General features: G+C 45.1%; 1 protein-coding gene across 1 annotated transcript in view; it reads left to right on the top strand.

Moving 5' to 3' along the window:
• Nucleotides 1-19183, top strand: part of LOC138304305 (serine protease 27-like) — a 190548-nt gene that overhangs the window by 12140 nt on the left and 159225 nt on the right. The gene's annotated exons all lie outside the window — the stretch shown is intronic.

Here is a 19183-nt window from a genome sequence, read left to right as displayed (position 1 = left end):
CAGGGGGGAGGGCGCGGGCTACAGTGTGCACTGTAATTCTCATTCATCAGCCTTCTAGCAGTGATGTTGTATAATGATGGCTAATGCTGCATCAGTTCACAGTGAAGGAAAAGAGAATACATTAAAATGCCAAATGCAGTCCTGGCAGCTTGTTGTTTCTGTACACCATCAGACAATGAAAGAGGATATGTGTAAATTCCTATTGCATACATTCTGGAATCAAAATTATATCAATTTGTTGCAGGGGTAAGCCTGAGAATCTATGATAATTTAAAGGCCAGACTGACTGTTACTAACACAGGAATGTAGAAAAACATGTTAACACCAGCATGTTTCACTACTTCAAAAGAGAGTAAAATATCAGCAGTATTCCAGCAAAGCTGAGAGAATGCAACAATGAAAATAAAACTGAGTCACCTTGAGTGTGTAGGGCAGGGGTACCATTCGTCTGAAAAACTTTGCAGTGACCGTGGTGCCCCTGGATGAGATTGGTGGCGCACCGGGGTGCCACGGCGCACAGTTTGGGGACCACTGCTGTACCGGCATCCATATACACACTACCAGGTTGTATAGCTCAGCTGGAATATGTTCACTTATTCTGTGGAATTCTGTTGGTCCTGTGGTGTATAAACAGAAAATGCACGAGAATAAAAATAGAAAGTGAGATGCTACATGACACAGAACCTATATCACAAAAAGGAAGACGTTCCTTCCTGTAGCTAATGTGCCACTGCACTCGTCACAGGTCAAAGAAAAAAACTGCAAACCAGAATAAACATGTGGGAATGTGCTTGCAACAGTGGTTTATGTATAATGCAGTCATTCATGCCACCTTACCATATAATCTACTTAATAGTGCTGTTGGCACCTCAGTCCTTAATAAGTAAACTTACAAGGGGACCTGTATAGGTTGATTAACCTTTTGATACGTATAGGGTGTTCTTACCATAGCTTCGACACAGAATCAGAAAACAACGCACAACAATCAATAACCATTAATCATCTCAATAATAATCAATGGAGACAGTCATTTTCACACACCATGACTCTTCAGCCATGAATAACCACACCTTTAGGTATAAGTTTAGTAAGTTTATTCCTATTCGTTAACAATACTAAGTCAGAAATCTTAATTCTTCTCAACTCAAATTGGAAACAAAAATTAATATACTCATCAGCAAGTTGCGAAAATTGTGATGCAATCAAAGCTTGAATCAAAAGACATTCTAAGGCATCAACACAAGACATTAATAAAATCCAATTCAGTAAAACTATGACATCCATCAAGTTCAGCAAGATAGTCCATCAACCGTTTGTCCCTGTAATTTGTCAGTTGTCACATGAGTAACCTCAGCTAACAACAATTGGCATCAGCATGTGGGGCTTCATGCAAAACAATTTAGAACACTAATTTGGAAAACATCTACCTAAAGAAAAGTATTAAGTCAGCGCAGTTGGTACCTAGAAAGAAAAGGCATAAAAATGCAATTCAGTCATTGTCATATCTACCTATCCACAGTATGGGTCAGCAAGAAGACTCCGTCTTCAGGTTATCAGTCGATCAGCAAAACATCAGGCTCTCAGTCAGAGAGTATGAGCCCAATGACAGGATCTTGAATCTCCCCTCTTCAATATCACCTCACAAAATCAGGATAAGTCTGAAGTCTTTTTCCCTCTGTCATGTTGTTATATCAAAGTTCCCCAAACCATCCCCCAATTTCCAATTGGTCAATTAATCATGTTATTAATCTATCCAATAATGTCCCTTTACCAAATCTATGAATTCTAATATTTTAGAGTTCACATGTCGTTAATTGGCCTGCTTTACGATGTTCTCATCATCTGGCTCGTCAGATATAAATTTTGTTGCATCTTCGTCACCAGTCAGTGTCTTCATTGTTTGCGTCCTAGGAAAGAACCCTTTGCACACTTTACACACATTTAGTTACTTTACAAGAGACCTCATCTCCTGTCCGTCGGTTCTTGTAGAAAGCCTCTACTAAGCATTTTATTACACAATGAGCATTTCAGTTAGTTCACTCTCAGCGTTTTTCATTAAATGCTAAGAAATACAGTTTTTGCGTGAGGCCTGGCAACCTAGGACAAAGCACTCACCAAGTTAAGGGCTACAATTGATTAAGCAATAACATAATTCATATCCTTTAGTATGACATATTACTACATTATTCTAATGCATTGTCAATATTTCAGGTGGATTATTTATATTTTAGTGCATTTCGTAAACACTGGTGGACAATATCGGAGGTCACATTTTCAAATGTGCACATCATTTTTTCTACATAAGTCATTATTCAAAATACATACAAACCCATTAAAAATGTCTGATTAGGACATCTGCATTAGCAATCCCTCCTCGGATGACTAAACATGTCATCACACCAAATGTTCCACCCACAATGTTTACAATTCTATCTCTTCTACATTGTGTCTTCTCCTTGAATTTTCCCTGTAAATTCTTTCCCTATTTTTCTCCCTCCTCTGATTATTTTTAGACCTTTTTAATTTAATTATTTTGCATAATTTACATAATCCCCATATATCTAATAAGAAAACTATGAAAATTGATATACCCTGTATGAGTTTCAATAGCACCCCATTCCAAATACTACTAAGCCAATTTCCCACTGAAGCCAACCCCTTATCCACCTTTTCCCAAACACCTGGTTCTTTCAACTTCTTCAAATCACTACTTGCGTTAGTCAGATTAGTAAGTAAGGGCCAGATGTAGAAAGCTTTTTGCACGTCGCAAACAGCAAATTTTGCTGTTTGCGACGTGCAAAAAGCACAACGCAATGCACAAACCTCGTTTTGCGATTCGGTAACCTGGTTTTTCACCCTTTTGAAATTAGTGGTAACCCATTCGCAAAAGGGAAGGGGTCCCCATGGGACCCCTTTCCCATTGAGAATGGCACTTCAAACATTTTTTCAGAACAGGCAGTGGTCCAATGTACCACTGCCTACTCTGAAAAAATGAAACGAAAACATTTCATTTTTTGTTTTTGTAATGTATCTCTTTTTCCTTTAAGGAAAACGGGCTGCATTACAAAAAGAAACTGCTTTATTAAAAAGCAGTCACAGACATTGTGGTCTGCTGTCTGCAGCAGGCCACCATCCCTGTGAGGGCCGCCATTCACAAGGGGGTCACAAATTGCGACCCACCTCATGATGATTATTCATGAGGTGGGCATTTGCGACCCCCCTGGGGAATCGCAGATGGTGTCAGGGAGACCATCCAACAATCAGAATTGCGACTTGCAAATTAGGAGTCGCTCTGACTTACAATTTGCGGGTCGCAATTCTAAATGCTGCTACATCTGGCCCTAAATCTCTTATCTCTCTACTGTTATTAGGAATGTACGAGCAGCAATGCCTAGATTTAATCATTTTACAGACTCTGCCATTTTTCACTAAATGAATGTCTAATGCAAGACGATTTTGAAGAGTCATAGCTCTATCGGCAGCCAATTCAGTATCTTTCAGGAGTATAGCCCCTGAAAAATTTGTCCGCATGTTATCCACAATAGTAGACATCTTTCGAATCTTAATTGAATTCAGGATAACTCCCACTGACGGAATCACTGCACCAAATATATCTCACACTATCACAGACGAGGTGTCCCTCCTCCGTCTTTTATGATATAATTCTGTCAATTTCTGAAACTTTTTCAAATCCTCCATCTGGTAAGTCTTTGGGAATACTATCCCCAAGTAACATGTCCCATACCATCCTCTTGGAAGACGGTAATAAGCATTGTCAACAAATATAGTAGATCCCCAAAATTGCAGGGTCCTGCCCATTCAACATAAAGGTCCATTTACTCTGAAACAAAAACACATGCCTACATTCACTCGTACCCACAAGTAAAGTGTCAGTGCATGACTTAGGTATATATATATATATATATATATATATACACAAAGCTTCCCTACGTGTAATGCATCTAAAGCTAATTTTTCTTTGCATTTTAATTGCAGTATAAGCATAATCATTTTGAATGGTGCTTTTCTCTAATCCTTTTTCTGATCTCTCCTTAAGTGCCTTTCTCCTGTCATCAGTGTGATGCAAGAAGCTCTTCTTCAAAGGTGTAAGCAAGCATGTGAGATTATTCTTATGACCATAAGTGGTCCCAAACGTTAGTGTGGGTGCAAAGAATCCTCTAACTAGTTCTATGTTATTATACTTAGCTACTCTACTCAAATACCTAATAATAGGAAAAAACGAAAACACAACATTGTGATCGGAGTAAAAATATTGGATGTATTCTTGATTATAGAACCTTGTTAGTAACCGACTACAACTTATCCCATATGTTAGTGGAAGGCTATGGTAAGCGACTGATGAAGGAATCTGCGTACACAGAAGACAATCCTTTGCATCCATAGTCTCAACATTCTCACTCAATAAGTGATAGAGAACATTAGAAGAAAGTTCTCCTTGAACATTAGTAAAGTCATGCAAATACTTCTCATCTAACTTAGATCTTTCTAAAGCAGTTAATGTAGTAGTCTCAAAGGCAGAAGTATGGTTGTCTCCTTTCGTAGTAAGAACAGACATACCCACAATCAACACTTTAAACAATATCCCACACATAATTGCCAAACCAATGCTCATATCTTTACAGCGCCTAACATCCCTAAACTGCTTACCTACATCAGCCATGATCTGTAAAGAATCAGAAAGCAGAAGTAACTTAGGAAAGTGCAGCAAAATCAAAAATAGACCATTCTTTCAGCAGTTCAGTTTCACTTCCAGGAACCCTTCTCCAGCTTTGTCAAAATCAGTTCCAAATGTCAATTCAGGTTGTCAATGTCTTATCCGGTTATTTCATCAGTCTCTTTCTCAAAAAACATTTCTCAGATTGTTTCAACAGTTCAGTTCATCAATTTATTTCAGGTCACTTCAAAATACTGACTCAGAACTTCCCCATAAAAACATAAAGACATAAACTCATGTTGCCATTTGTTTGTAGTTGCATATGCCCATTCAGGACCTGCGTATCTTCAACTTGCTATTCTTTTCCTTTTCAACTTTTGATCACCATTCAACTCTCCTTTCCTTCAATTCTTCTTTTTTCATAGTGTCTACTTCTTCCTCTAGTGTTTGATCGACAATCATCTCTTTCCTTTTCTCCACTTGTGAATTCGGCCACTTATCTCCTTTTCGTGTACCTTCTGTTAGTATTCTCTTCAGGATTGGACTTGCATCCCTTCCTTCCCTGTGGTGGTTTCTCTTGATGGACCTGCAAGAGGTTCAGGAGGAATCGGATCGTTTTGACTTTGATCCCGCTCAACTCCTTCCCATTCTTGGTCTAGCACTTGCTCTGTTTGTCTCTCAGAATCGTCTGCTTCTGGGAGAGCCCTATCAGTACTTGACTCCTGCTGGTTCAGTTGCAATAGGTTCCTCTGCACCCTCCTGGAGATCTTCATTTTCGTCTCTCACAGGGGTGATAGAACCATCCTCAACGAGCTCCGGTTCAGCTTCAGTTAATTCTTGTTCCTTTTCCGGTTCTGGTGCTGTAATTTGCTTCACAGTTGTTTGTACTCTCCACAACACTTCTTCATGATCCAGTGGACAGGCCACTTTGTTTGTGTGACTTGCGTGAATCCAGTTTGGAATTCCTGTACACTTCACAGCTGTCGTAGTCGTTAAGATCACCTGGTATGTGTGTAAATTCTGGTTAACTTTGCCTCTTACCGAGTAAAGGAGCACATTTTTACAGAGTCTCTTAAAGTACAGGGCTTTTAACATGATGGTTGGTCTTTTTCAGTAAGGTCCATCATGTCTAGGGCAATGCAAGATCGACGATGGGAGCTAGGGAAGCATGTGCAGGAGCTCAAAAGCTTAGGTGCCACTTCACAACGGAGGTTTCCGGCCACCTTAAGGGTAATGTGGAGGAATAAAATGCACAATTTGAGAGATCCTCAAGAAGTTATGACACTAATTGAACAGATACAAAAGGAGGGTTTGCGGGCTCTGAGTGACAGGGCTCAGGGGTAGGATGATCCACCCATTATGGTTTATAGGAGGGTTCCCAAGGGGAGGGCAAGGTAAGGGTAGTTTTGGGGTGTCATGCATAAAAATTATTTGGTTGAATGTTCACTGGGTGGGGATTAGATGGAAGAAAAGAGAGGGAAAAAAAGAGTCCTCATACAGGCATCAGGACAGGACTACAGAGTTTGATATTATGTTTAATCTCAAGATTCTAACTTGGAATGTGAAAGGTGTCGGAGTGAGTGGCAGGAGAAAAAAAAATCTTGAATTTTTAAGACTATCTGACAGCCATATTTTTCTCCTGCAGGAGACACATTTAAGACATGAGGAGTGGATGAATATTCTTAAGACACAAAAATGGATTTCTGAGTTTGCCTGCACTCAGCAATCTTGTAATGTGAAAGGAGTAGCAATTATTGTGCAAAATGGGACTCAAGGTCATTTGACAGATGTGAGTGCTGATCCTAGGGGGAGATGGGTATTGGCGAATATTAAGCTAGAAGGGGTTGTGTATACATTGGTCTCCTACTATGGACCCAATGTGGATGATCCTGGTCCACTTATGGATTTATTTGTGCAATTTTCAGAGCCATGAACCAGATAATAATTGGAGGGGAATTTAATGTTTTGCTTAATCCTACTCTCGACAGATCTACCATTAGATTAACCTTCAACACAGTTAAAATGAGGAACTGTTTCCACTATATAATTAAGAATGTTGGCTTGGTCGACCCCTGGTGAATCCGAATGTGTCAGACTAAAGAATTAACGTTTTGGAACAAAATCTATGGCCATGCCTATAGAATTTTTTTTTTCTGATAGATCTGAGAATTCTGAACAAATTAGTGGACGTTTCCCACCAGCCAGTTCACCTCTCGGATCACTTGGCAGTTCAGTTGGACATATCCCTTATAGGTCCAGCACATATCATAGATGGATACTAGATAGATCCCTTTTGGGAGAGGATGAGATCATACAATGGTTAAAAAGGGAGTCTAAGGACTTTTCTGATATTAATTTAGGTTCAGCATCGATAACTACAGTATGGGGGACATATAGGGCTTTTATTCGTGGGAAATTGAATAGTTATGCAGCCTATAAGACCAAGAGAACCTAAGCTATAATAGAGACTTTGGAGGGTAACCTCCACAAATCGCAAGCTCCGATAGACACTGCTAGGGGTGCAATGATGCAGGCTGACTTATGGCATCGTATTCTGGAAGCAAAAAACTCACTTGAGACCTTGGAATCAATAGCGAGAAGTAAAGGGAAAGCTATTAAACTGGCACATTTTGAGTATGGAGAAGGATGTGGGAGACTATTATCCTGGAAAACCAAGTCTGATAACACTAGAAATATTATTAAAAGTATAGTAATGGATGGGTCGGGTAGGCTGTTCTCAGAATATCATGATATTACAGGCGCATTTGTTAAATTCTTTTTGGAACTATGTAAGGAAGACACTGTGGCTCCAGTGGATGTGAAGCTGGCTCAGGGAGGACCCCCTCCCTAGGTTAGATTCAGACAAGATCCAGGCTCTTAATCAATGTATCCAATGTGAAGAGATAGAAAATGTTATTGTTGGTATGAAAAAAGGGAAGGCCTCGGGCCCAGATGGGATCCCGGCTGAATTATACAAACTTCTTTAAAAAAAAAAATAAAAAAAAAAAAAATTGTCCCAGTTTCAACCCAATTGATGAATTCAATATTCATAGAGTCTACCTCTGTCCCGCTCTCATGAAATGAAGCCATTATAACTTTAATATTAAAACCACAGAAACCTCACTACTTAATAGCGATTATAACATTTTTACACAAGAACTTGCCAGGAGACTATATAAGGTGATTGGTGATCTGGTTCATAACAACCAGAAAGTGTTTATGAAAGATCAGCACTTAAATGATTTGGTTCATGATTTGATTTTTGCAATTGACATTTCTACCGCCACTAATAAGCCCCTCACCATTTTAACAATTGATGCTGCAAAAGCCTTTGACCGGGTGAGTTGGCGCTTCTTGCAGGTAGTGATGGAACACAATAACTTAGGAGACAACTTTCTTAAGACAATCAAAAACATGTATAAAACACCTCTAGCGAGGGTCTTGATTAACTGTTCCCTATCTTCTCAGTTTAAAATTGAACGAGGAACACGACAGGAATGCCCCCCTCTCCCCTGTCTCTTCAACTTATATATTGAACTGTTGGCTAGGAGAATCAGATCAGACCATAGAATAATACCTTTTCAGCATGAAGAAAGCCCTATATGCAGATGACCTATTGATTTATACGCAGGTTCCTCACAGCTCATTCCCGGTACTTTTTGAAGTTATAGCAAGATTTGGGGAAATCTCTGGTTACTTAGTCAATACCGATAAATCTAAAGTGATGACTTGGAATGGCCCACAAGATAGTAGATTGGAGAAAGATGACATTCGCTATCTTGGGGTAAAAGTGGTCAAAAACTTGGCAGAGATGGCCCATGTGAATGTTTAAAATCTCTTTAGGGAAACTAAAAGGCTTCTTACCCGATGGTCGCATCTTCAACTTTCTATTTTAGGTAGAACAAATTTAATAAAAATGGTGATACTCCCATAATTTATATTCATTTTTAACACCCTCCCCCCTGCTTCTTAAAGCTGACTGGCTATGAAAATTACAGGGGTAAGTAGTTAGTTTTATCTGGTCATATAAAAATCCAAGATTAGCCTGGAAAAAACTGAGGAAAAAGAAGTTAGATGGAGGAATCACGCTCCCAGATTTTCAGCTTTACCACTGGGCATTCCAATTGAAAAATATCAGACCACTGTTTTTTAAAGAATATGGCTCCCCCCGGTCGCGTGCATTAACAAGCAGCTTTCGGGAGCAACCTACATATTTTCTTTATAAATTTAGCCATCCCAAATACTACAAAAAAGTAAGAATAAAAGTTCTGAACTCTGCTTGCAGGATATGGTTTGCACTGAAAACGAAGTTGGGAATTCCTTATTATTGTGAGTTAGCCCCAATTTGGGACTCCCCGGTACACCATTATGCTTACAGGATGCCTTAGTTAATCCACTGTTAGAGGGTGGAATTGTACGATGGGAACAAATAGTTATTAGTTGCTCCGCGATCTCATGGGAGTTCTTATGTGATTTGACAAATGCTAAATTGTCCAGATTTAAATATATACAAATTAAATCTTGGGTGCAAGGAGAGCCTGAGGCTGGGCTTGTCACGGACTGGGAAAGTGAAATCATAGGCACCCAGAGATTAAAGAAAGATGTCTCAAGATGATAGGAGGTACTAATGCAGACCGAGGATGCCTCTCTCCCACCACCCGTAGAGGGGTGGAAATCTAACTTTCCGAAATTTGATCTTTTCCACCTCTGACAAACATCTTTTAAGACACTTTGGTCTGTGGTGAAATCCGCCTCCTTGATGAGGAATCATTTGCTCACTTTGTATAGGGCCTATTGAACTCCTAGAAGGTTTGCTAAAATAGGTCTTCAAAAGAGGAGTGATTGCCCGAAGTGTGGACTAGGGGGTGCAGATGACATACGTTTTTGGTGGTGCTGTCCGAGATTAAAGAATTTGGGGGAAAATGTGGGTAAGACAATTCTATCCATTATAAACAGTTGAGTAGAAATTAGTTTACCAATGATTATATTTGGACTATCTGAGGGTTTTGGGGGAAATATAATTGATAAAATGATGAAACCTTTGGCACACCTTTTTTCTATCTAATATTGATAGGTCTTTGGGAAATATGTTCTGAGTTGATATCCAGTTTTCCCCCCACTCATATTGAGTGGTTATTGTCAGTGAAGAAAGTTTCTAACCTCGACTGCACTAAATGCCAGTCGAAATGTCAGAGAATGTGGGAACCTTTTTTGACCTTTCATAGAATCAATTTTCCCAAATAGATTGGTACGGGATTATTTCTCTCTAGCTGATTATGGTAAGAGTCCAATGATTAATTTGACACAACTGAGGAGGGGAGGTGGATTGGTTCTTACTTTTTTTTTTTCTCCCTCCCATATCTCCTCACTTTATGTTGATGGAGGCAGCGTCTCTTTGCTGTGCTGTCAGTCTTTGTAACGAAATGTTACTTGCGTTCGTTGGTGGCACCTGCTATATGTAGGAGGCTGGCCTGGCATGTAGTGGGCACCTGATGGTACTTACACCTTGTGCCAGGTCAGTTATCCCTTACTAGTAGTGTTCTAGCGGCTTAGGCTGATAGAGGTAGGTATAGCAGAGCAGCTTAGGCTGAACTAGGAGACATGCAAAGCTCCTACCATACCACTTATATCATATAGGTACTAAATCATAAGAAAGACAATACTCAGGGTTACTAAAAATAAAGGTACTTAATTTTAGTGACAATGTGCCAAAAATATCTCAGAGGATATATAGGAAGTAAGTAAAATACACAAAATCTGCACACAAACCAAAATCAGGTAAGTAAAACGGTCAGAAAGTAGTGCAAACACTGTAGAATACAATAGGCCCAGGGGCAACACAAACCATATACTAAGAAGGTGGAATGCGAACCACGACTGGACCCCTAGGCTAGTGTAGTGTGTAGAGGGTCGCTGGGAGTGTAAGAAAACACTAAGGGTGTCCAAGAAACCCCACCCCCAAGGCCCTGGAAAGTAGGAGTAAAGTACTACTATTTCCCCAGAAACACACTGAAGTCGTGATAGAGGACTTTGCAAAGACCACAACAGACTGCAAAGCACTGAAGGCGGATTCCTGGACCTGAGGACCTGCAAAGGAAGGGGACCAAGTCCAAAAGTCGCGAAAGTGTCCATGGGGGGCAGGAGCCCACTAAACCCTCAAAGAAGGTGCAAAATGGCTGCCTCAGGATGGAAGAAGCTGAAGATTCTGCAACAACGAAAGACGCTAGGAACTTCTCCTTTGTGCAGAAGATTTCCCACGGAGTGCTGGAGGATGCAGAGTTGTTTCCTTGGCAAAAGACTGCAAACCAGCCTTGTTAGCTGCAAGAGTCATCGTTCAAGAAAAAGGGTGCTGCCTGGGCCCAGGAAGAACCAGGATATCGCCACTTGGGTGAGGAGACAGAGGGAGCCCTCTGCAACGTAGAGAGCCCATGCGCAAGCAGGAAGCACCTGCAGAAGTCCTTGAACACAGGTTCAAGAAATCTGAACAGGGCGGTTGTCTCAACACTACAAAAGAGGGTCCCACAACACTGGAGATCAACTCAGGGAGCTGAGCATCGCAGGGCAGAGGGCTGGGGACCTAGGCTTGGCTGTGCATGAAGAACTTTGTAGAAATGTGCACAGAAGCTCTTGTAGCTGCAGTTCACACTGTGCACAGGATTACCGTCTGGAGAGGAGAGGTAAGGACTTTCCTCCTCCAAATTTGGACAGTTGGACCACTGGACAGTCTGGGTCACTTGGGACCACAACCTGTGTTCCAGGAGCCACGCTCGTCAGGATGAGAAGGGCCCCAGAGTACTGGTGACGTTGAAGTTTGGTGCCTGCTGAAGCAGGGGGGGGATATCATCAATCCACTGGAGATTTCTTCATGGCTTCCAGTGCAGGATGAATGCAGGCAGCCCCCAAAGCATGCACCACCAGGAAACAGTTGAGAAAGCCGGCAGGATTAGGTGCTACAATGTTGCTGGTAGTCTTCTTGCTACTTTTTGCAGTTTTGCAGGCGTCCTGAAGCAGTCAGCGGTCGATCCTTGACAGAAGTAAAAGAGAGAGGTGCAGAGGAACTCTGGTGAATTCTTGCAAGTCGTTTTCTGAGCAAAGACCCACAGGAGAGACCCTAAATAGCCCTCAGAGGAGGATTGGCCACCCAGTCAAGTAAGCACCTATCAGGAGGGGTCTCTGACGTCACCTGCTGGCACTGGCCACTCGGAGGCCTCCAGAGTGCCCTCACATCTCTGGATCCAAGATGGCAGAAGTCTGGGACACACTGGAGAAGCTCTGGGCACCACCCCTGGGGTGGTGATGGACAGGGGAGTGGTCACTCCCCTTTCCTTTGTCCAGTTTCATGCCAGAGCAGGGACTGGGGTTTCCCTGAACCGGTGTAGACCGGCTTATGCAAGGAGGGCACCATCTGTGCCCTTCAAAGCATTTCCAGAGGCTGGGGGAGGCTACCTCTCCCAAGCCTGTAACACCTATTTCCAAAGGGAGAGGGTGTAACACCCTCTGTCGGAGGAAATTATTTGTTCTGCCTTCCTGGGACTGGGTTGCCCAGACCCCAGGAGGGCATAACCCTGTCTGTGGGGTGGCAGCAGCGGTAGTAGCAGAGAAAATCCCTGAGAGCTGGTTTGGCAGTACCCGGGGTCCATAGTGGCGCCCTGGGGATTAATGGAATTGTCTCCCCAATACCAGATTTGGAATGGGGGAATAATTGGAACAATTCCATGATCTTAGACATGTTAAATGGCCATATTCTGAGTTACCATTGTGAAGCTACATATAGGTATTGGCCTATATGTAGTGCACGCGTGTAATGGTGTCCCCGCACACACAAAGTCCAGTGAATTGGCCCTTAACTATGTGGGGGCACCTTTGCTACTGCAAGGGTGCCCTCACAATTAGTAACTTTGCACCTAACCTTCAGCAAGTGAAGGTTAGACATATAGGTGACTTATAAGTTACTTAAGTGCATTGAAAATGGCTGTGAAATAACTTGTGCGTTATTTCACTCAGGCTGCAGTGGCAGTCCTATGTAAAGGTTTCCCTGAGCTCCCTATGGTTGGCAAAAGAAATGCTGCAGCCCATAGGGACCTCCTGGAAGGCCAATATCCTTGGTACCTGTGTACCATATATTAGGGAATTATAAGGGTGTTCCAGTATGCCAATAGAAATTGGTCAAAGTGGTCACTGGCCTATAGTGACAAATTTAAAGGCAGAGAGAGCATAAGCACTGAGGTTATGGTTAGCAGAGCCTCAGTGACACAGTTAGTCACTATACAGGTATATACATTCAGGCCACAAACTATGAGCAATGGGGGCCTGGCTAGCAGGATCCCAGTGAGAAAGGTGCTAACGCGTCAAAACTGTGTTACTTTAACTTACAAGGGGACTCGTTTTAGGCCAATGAATCTTTTGACCACATTTGGGGACTTCCCAGAATGAGATATCCGCTTAGCATTTCAATCAATAGATAAATAAACCTAATCAATATTCACCATAACTAATCAATTCAACTAATCAATGACATGTAATAAGAATCACACATACATGACTTTTCAGCCATGAATAACCACACAAGTCTAGTAAGAGTTAGGATATTTATTCCCTATTAGTTACAATCTACTAGCATATTTATTAGTCTCAATATCAGTAAGCACATCAACAAAACTACCATATGGCAACTCGACTAAAACTTTATCAAAGCATAGATCATGAACATTAGAACAAAGCACGACGTCAACATGAATCAACTTTAGCAGAGTATCCTTAGTACATTATTCAACAAAGCAATAATTCAGACATTTGTCTATTTACACCCGATATTAGTGAACTCCTGAACTAACCTCTGATTAGCATCCGAATGTTGGGCTTCATGCAAAACAATTTAGCAACATCAATTTGGAAAACATCCACCTATGGCCTCTATCAAAAGAGCAGTTGGTACCTAGAAGGAAAAGACAAACAGACAATTACAATTCATCAGCAGATGGTTACCCTTCCAAATGGGGCAGCATACAGTGTCCGTCTTCGTCCTCAGGACATCAGTCAGTTCGCCATTAGCCAGGATAAAAGGGTAAGACTCAACAGGGTATAGCAAAAGGCTCTTCCCTCTTAAGGAGGAGAAGTGCATATAAGGCAGAGGATAAGGTGAGGATGGTTTAAGTAAAAGACAAAGGTGGTCATTACAACATTGGCGGTATAAGGCGCTTACCGCTGTGCAGAAGACCACCAATACACCGCTGCTGCCGCGGTAGCCCGCCACAGCTATTATGACACACATCACGGAATCCGCCCAAATTCAGACACCCACACAACACCGCCACACCAAAGGTCAGTGATAAACTGGTGGAAACACATCCTCCACCTCCACGCCAACAGAAACACGCCCATGCCATTACGACCCACGAATCCACGCGGCGGTCTTTCAACCGCGGTATTCCATTGGCGGTACACACCGCCGCGCTCAAAATACACACACATCTCCAAAACACCGCCACATTTGGACAATTACAAATACACACACCTGATACACATACACACACCACTCCCACACACCCAATACAATATAAAACACACACCCACATCACCCACAAACCCCTACGACCACAATTCACGAACGAAGGCCAGAGAGATAGCACAGAACAGACAACCCCATCACACAGAGGCACACAACACCATCACCCATGCAACATCCAAGCACAAAACACCACATACCACTACACTCACCACACTCATCAACACATACACCACCCCACACATCACACACACCACCCCATGTCACGCCAAAGACACCCCCGCTTCTCCGAGGAGGAGCTCAGGGTCATGGTGGAGGAAATCCTCTGGGTAGAGCCACAGCTATTTGGCTCACAGGTACAGCACACATCAATAGCCAGGAAGATGGAGCTATGACCAAGAATAGTGGACAGGGTCAACGCTGTGGGACAGCACCCAAGAAATAGGGAGGACATCAGGAAGAGGTGGAACGACCTACGGGGGAAGGTGCGTTCCACGGTATCCAGATCGCGGTACAGCGGACTGGCGGCGGACCCCCACCTCCTCCCCCTCAACTAACAACATGGGAGGAGCAAGTCTTGTCCATCTTGCATCCTGAAGGCCTCGGAGGAGTCGTCGGAGGAACGGACACTGGTAAGTCTAATCTTAACCATCATAACCCCCACCCTACCTGCATGATATCACACCCCCCCACCATCACACCCTCCCCTATCACCCCAAATCCTCACCTATCTACCCATGACACCAACCACCCATCCCAACTCCAAGAACTGCATGACATAACTAAGCATGGACACCCATCACCAAAGCATGCCCACTGCACAGACCCACAACACCCCCCAACCATCAGCACACAAGCCCCCCCACAGGAATGCTTGCACTGGGGTTCACGCACACCCAACCATTGCACACCATGAAACACACACATGCAATAATCATGTACTTATACCCCCGCAGGAACCCGAAGGAACGTCACCACACCAGAGGGTCCAGACAACACCACTCCACCCCCAGAAGAGGCCCACAGTGACGACTGCAGCTCTGCCCCACTGGATCTTGATGACCAGCCCGGACCATCGTGGGCCTCGGGACAGTCAGTTCCCCTTGCCCAGCCACAGCCCAACACCGAGCTTACACCCTCTGGTAACACCAGCACAGCACCCACCCAGCGGGCCCAAACCTCCCTACCCAGGACAGGTCAATCACCGGTGTGTCCACCACTACAGGGCACCCAGGGTAACCCACCATCCCAACAACAACAGGGACCTGGGGGCAGTGGTAGTGGGCACACGGTCCAGGGGACGGAGGCACAGGAACACAGGGGAACTGGGAGGGCTGCTGTGCGACAGAGGGAGGACAGGCCAAGGGAACCAACTCTCAACGAGGCCCTCTCCTCCATCATGGGAGCATACAACCACTCCCAGGAGACGATGGCCACGGTCCTGGACAAGTTGCAGGAGACCCTGCGTCTGCAGGAGGAACAAAATTTGGGGTTCAGGGAGGAGCTCAGGACCATCGGCTCCGCCCTGGGCACCATCGTAGGGGTGCTGACGGACATTCAAAAGACCTTGAGGGACACCGTGGCACTCCAAGGGGCCCCTGACACTAGCCATGACGATGAAATGCCCACCACCTCCGCCGGCGCTAGTGGACAGGACGCCCCGCCACAGGACCAACACACCAGCACCCCATCCCCTGCAGACGGACAACCACCACGCAAGCAGGCCCTGAGATCCAGGAACAGGACAGAGCAAGATGGCAAGACCCCCGCCAGGAAATAAGACCACCCTGTTTGTCCCCCGACTGTCCCACTTTGTTACCCTGCCCAAATCGGAACTGACCTAGCTCCACTTCCAATGCCCAGATGTGCAATTTACCTGTGAGACTAATAGACTGGACTCTGCCATGGACATTCCTCCACCATCACCCATCACCATTTTACAACCCCCTTCATTTTTTTACACTTAAATAAACACCCTTGAAACACTAAAAAAAAAATGGAGTCAGTCTATGATTTGTAAATCTGTATTATCAATTACAGTTTCATAATGGGTTACACATTGGAAGGCTAACATACCTATGTCACACATCACAAGCCCTTCAAGGATGCAAACAGTTGACACGTAGGTTACCACATTTGTGAAACTGAAATGGAAGGGGACAACTCAATTAACAAATAGTGAGTGAAATGTCGGTACAGGATAGAGGTAGATGTGTGAAAGTTAATGTAATGGTAAAAATGAAAATGTTCTCACCTGTGTCTCACCGGAAATATTGCAGTATGACTGACTCCCTGTTGTCGTTTTTGTCTTCCTCAGCTTCATCCTCATCACTGTCCACAGGCTCCACAGCTGCCACAACACTGTCATCTGGATCATCCTCCTGCAGAAAAGGCACCTGGCATCGCAATGCCAAGTTATGGAGCATGGAGCAGGCGATGATGATGTTGCACACCTCCTTCGGTGAGTAGAATAGGGATCCACCTGTCATATGGAGGAACCTGAACATGGCCTTCAGGAGGCCGAAGGTGCGCTCGATAACCCTCCTAGTATGCCCATGTGCCTCATTGTAGCATTCCTCTGCCATGGTCCTGGGATTCCTCACTGGGGTCAATAGCCGGGAAAGGTTGGGGTAACCAGAGTCCCCCAATAGCCATACACGGTGCCTCTGGAGTTCACCCATCATATCAGGGATGCTGCTATTCCGCAGGATGTAGGTGTCATGCACAGAGCCAGGGAACAATGCATTTACCTGCGAGATGTACTGGTCTGCCAAACAGACCATCTGGACATTCATTGAATGATAACTCTTCCTGTTCCTGTACACCTGTTCACTCCTGCGGGGGGGACCAGAGCTACATGGGTCCCATCAATGGCACCTCTGACGTTGGGGATATGTCCAAGGGCATAAAAGTCACCTTTCACTGTAGGCAAATCCTCCATCTGAGGGAAAATGACGTATCTCCTTACGTGTTTCAGCAGGGCAGACAACACTCTGGACAACACATTGGAAAACATAGGCTGGGACATCCCTGATGCCATGGCCACTGTTGTTTGAAAAAACCCACTTGCAAGGAAATGGAGCACTGACAGCACCTGCACATCAGGGGGGATTCCAGTCGGATGGTGGATTGGTGACATCAGGTCTGGCTCCAACTGGGTACATAGTTCCTGGATTGTAGCACGGTCAAACCGGTAGGTCACAATTAAATGTCTCTCTTCCATTGTCAACAGGTCCACCAGTGGTCGGTACACCGGAGGATTCCGCCATCTTCTCATATGTCCCAGCTGACGGTGCCTGCGAAGGACAACAGCGAAGAACCAGTCACTATTCCTCCAAGTATGTACCCACAGTCACACACAAGAGTACACCAGACAATAAACCCCTCCTGTATGTGTGTTGAGTGTAGGCCTCCGTATGTGTGACGCAGTTGAAAATGAATCCATGTGGGCCCCTGAAATGGCGGCTGCCTGACCTCTAAAGTGGGACAATGGGATTGTGGGGTAACAGCGCTGGCGTTGCACACCGTCGCGGTAGGCGGCCGTAGAGCGCGGTGCAATGCTGCATTGGTTAACATTGGACCCTATGGGTCCCAGGAGCCAATGAACAGGTGTGCCGGCGGTGATGATGCGCCCCGCCGCGGACGTCACCGCCGCAGACGTCACCACCATTTTCTATCTGTTCAATCACTAGATACCTGACCTTCGACAGGAGAGGACCTACACTGCTAGTGCTGCTGTGACCTCGGTCTGGAAGCGACGATGGCTGCTGCGTCTGGGGAAAGGGCCCCTGCCTTCACTGCACAGGAGTTGGAGAAACTTGTGGATGGGGTCCTCCCCCAGTACATGCTACTCTACGGTCCTCCAGACCAACAGGTTAGTACACAGGGAGCACGTTGTAGGGGCTAGGCCTGGGTGGACAGGGCTGGTTGGTAGAGGGAAGGGGGCAGAAGTCATACTACAGTAAAGCATGGGAATAAATGGGCCACATGGTCAGAGTATGGAGGGGGACACACACATTGATGGTGCAATTGGTAATGACTGTTCCTCTTCCCTTGTGCATGTCATGTAGGTCAGCGCCCACCAGAAGAGGGACATTTGGCATGCCATCGCCAAGATGGTCCGGACCCTGGGGGCCCACCAGAGATGGGGCACCCACTGCCGGAAGAGATGGGAGGACATTCGCCACTGCAGCAAGAAGCCGGCGGAGGCTCAGCTGGGGATGGCCTCCCAGCGTGGGAGGGGTGCCCGTCGTACCATGACGCCCCTGATGTTCCGGATCCTGGCGGTGGCCTACCCGGAGTTGGATGGGCGCTTAAGGACATCACAGCAGACACAAGGGGGTGAGTACAACCTCATTCTGCGGACTTTGCGTGCAATGGAGGTGTCTGGGTGGGGGAGGTGGGCTGTGGGTGTCCCTAGGCCAGGGCAAGTTAGGTAGGCAAGGCCCCTCCGTAATGTAGGCCATGTGGCACTCTACCCCACCTCAGTAAATTAGCAAGTTGAGGTATAGTTGCCCCTGTGGCATCCATGTGCGCAGATTTCCACCATCGCCATGTAGGCCATATCCCAGAAATTGCATGTGCAGAGGGCAGGAGCGCAGCGTTGTGCATGGGGCTGCTGCGTCTGTCTTGTCCGCCAACGGTAGCGGTATGCCATGCACTAAAACTCTTTCTTCTGTCTCCCCCCTCCCTTTTCCTGCTCTCCCTGTCCTTTTGTACATCAGCATCAACAGGCGGAGGTACAGTGGCACCGGAGCACGAGGGAGCTGCATCCCACATGGCCATGGAGGGCCACACCTCAGACTCTGAATACACCAGTGGGACGGAGGGCGAGGGGAGCTTCACGTCGGCCACCGGATCACCAAACAGCGACACAGACTCGTCCGCCGATGTGAGCTCCCATGTGGTGGCGGCACCATCTGTGCGCCCCACTTCTACAGGTACAGCGGCCACCTCCTCTACCAGCACCGCCCTCCCAGCAGCCCCTCAGCGTTCTCCCTGTG

The sequence above is a fragment of the Pleurodeles waltl genome, chromosome 7 (genome assembly GCF_031143425.1).
Source record: "Pleurodeles waltl isolate 20211129_DDA chromosome 7, aPleWal1.hap1.20221129, whole genome shotgun sequence".
Lineage (NCBI taxonomy): Eukaryota > Metazoa > Chordata > Amphibia > Caudata > Salamandridae > Pleurodeles > Pleurodeles waltl.
Note: the sequence above shows the minus strand (reverse complement) of the source record. Positions and strands in the feature narration are given on the sequence as shown.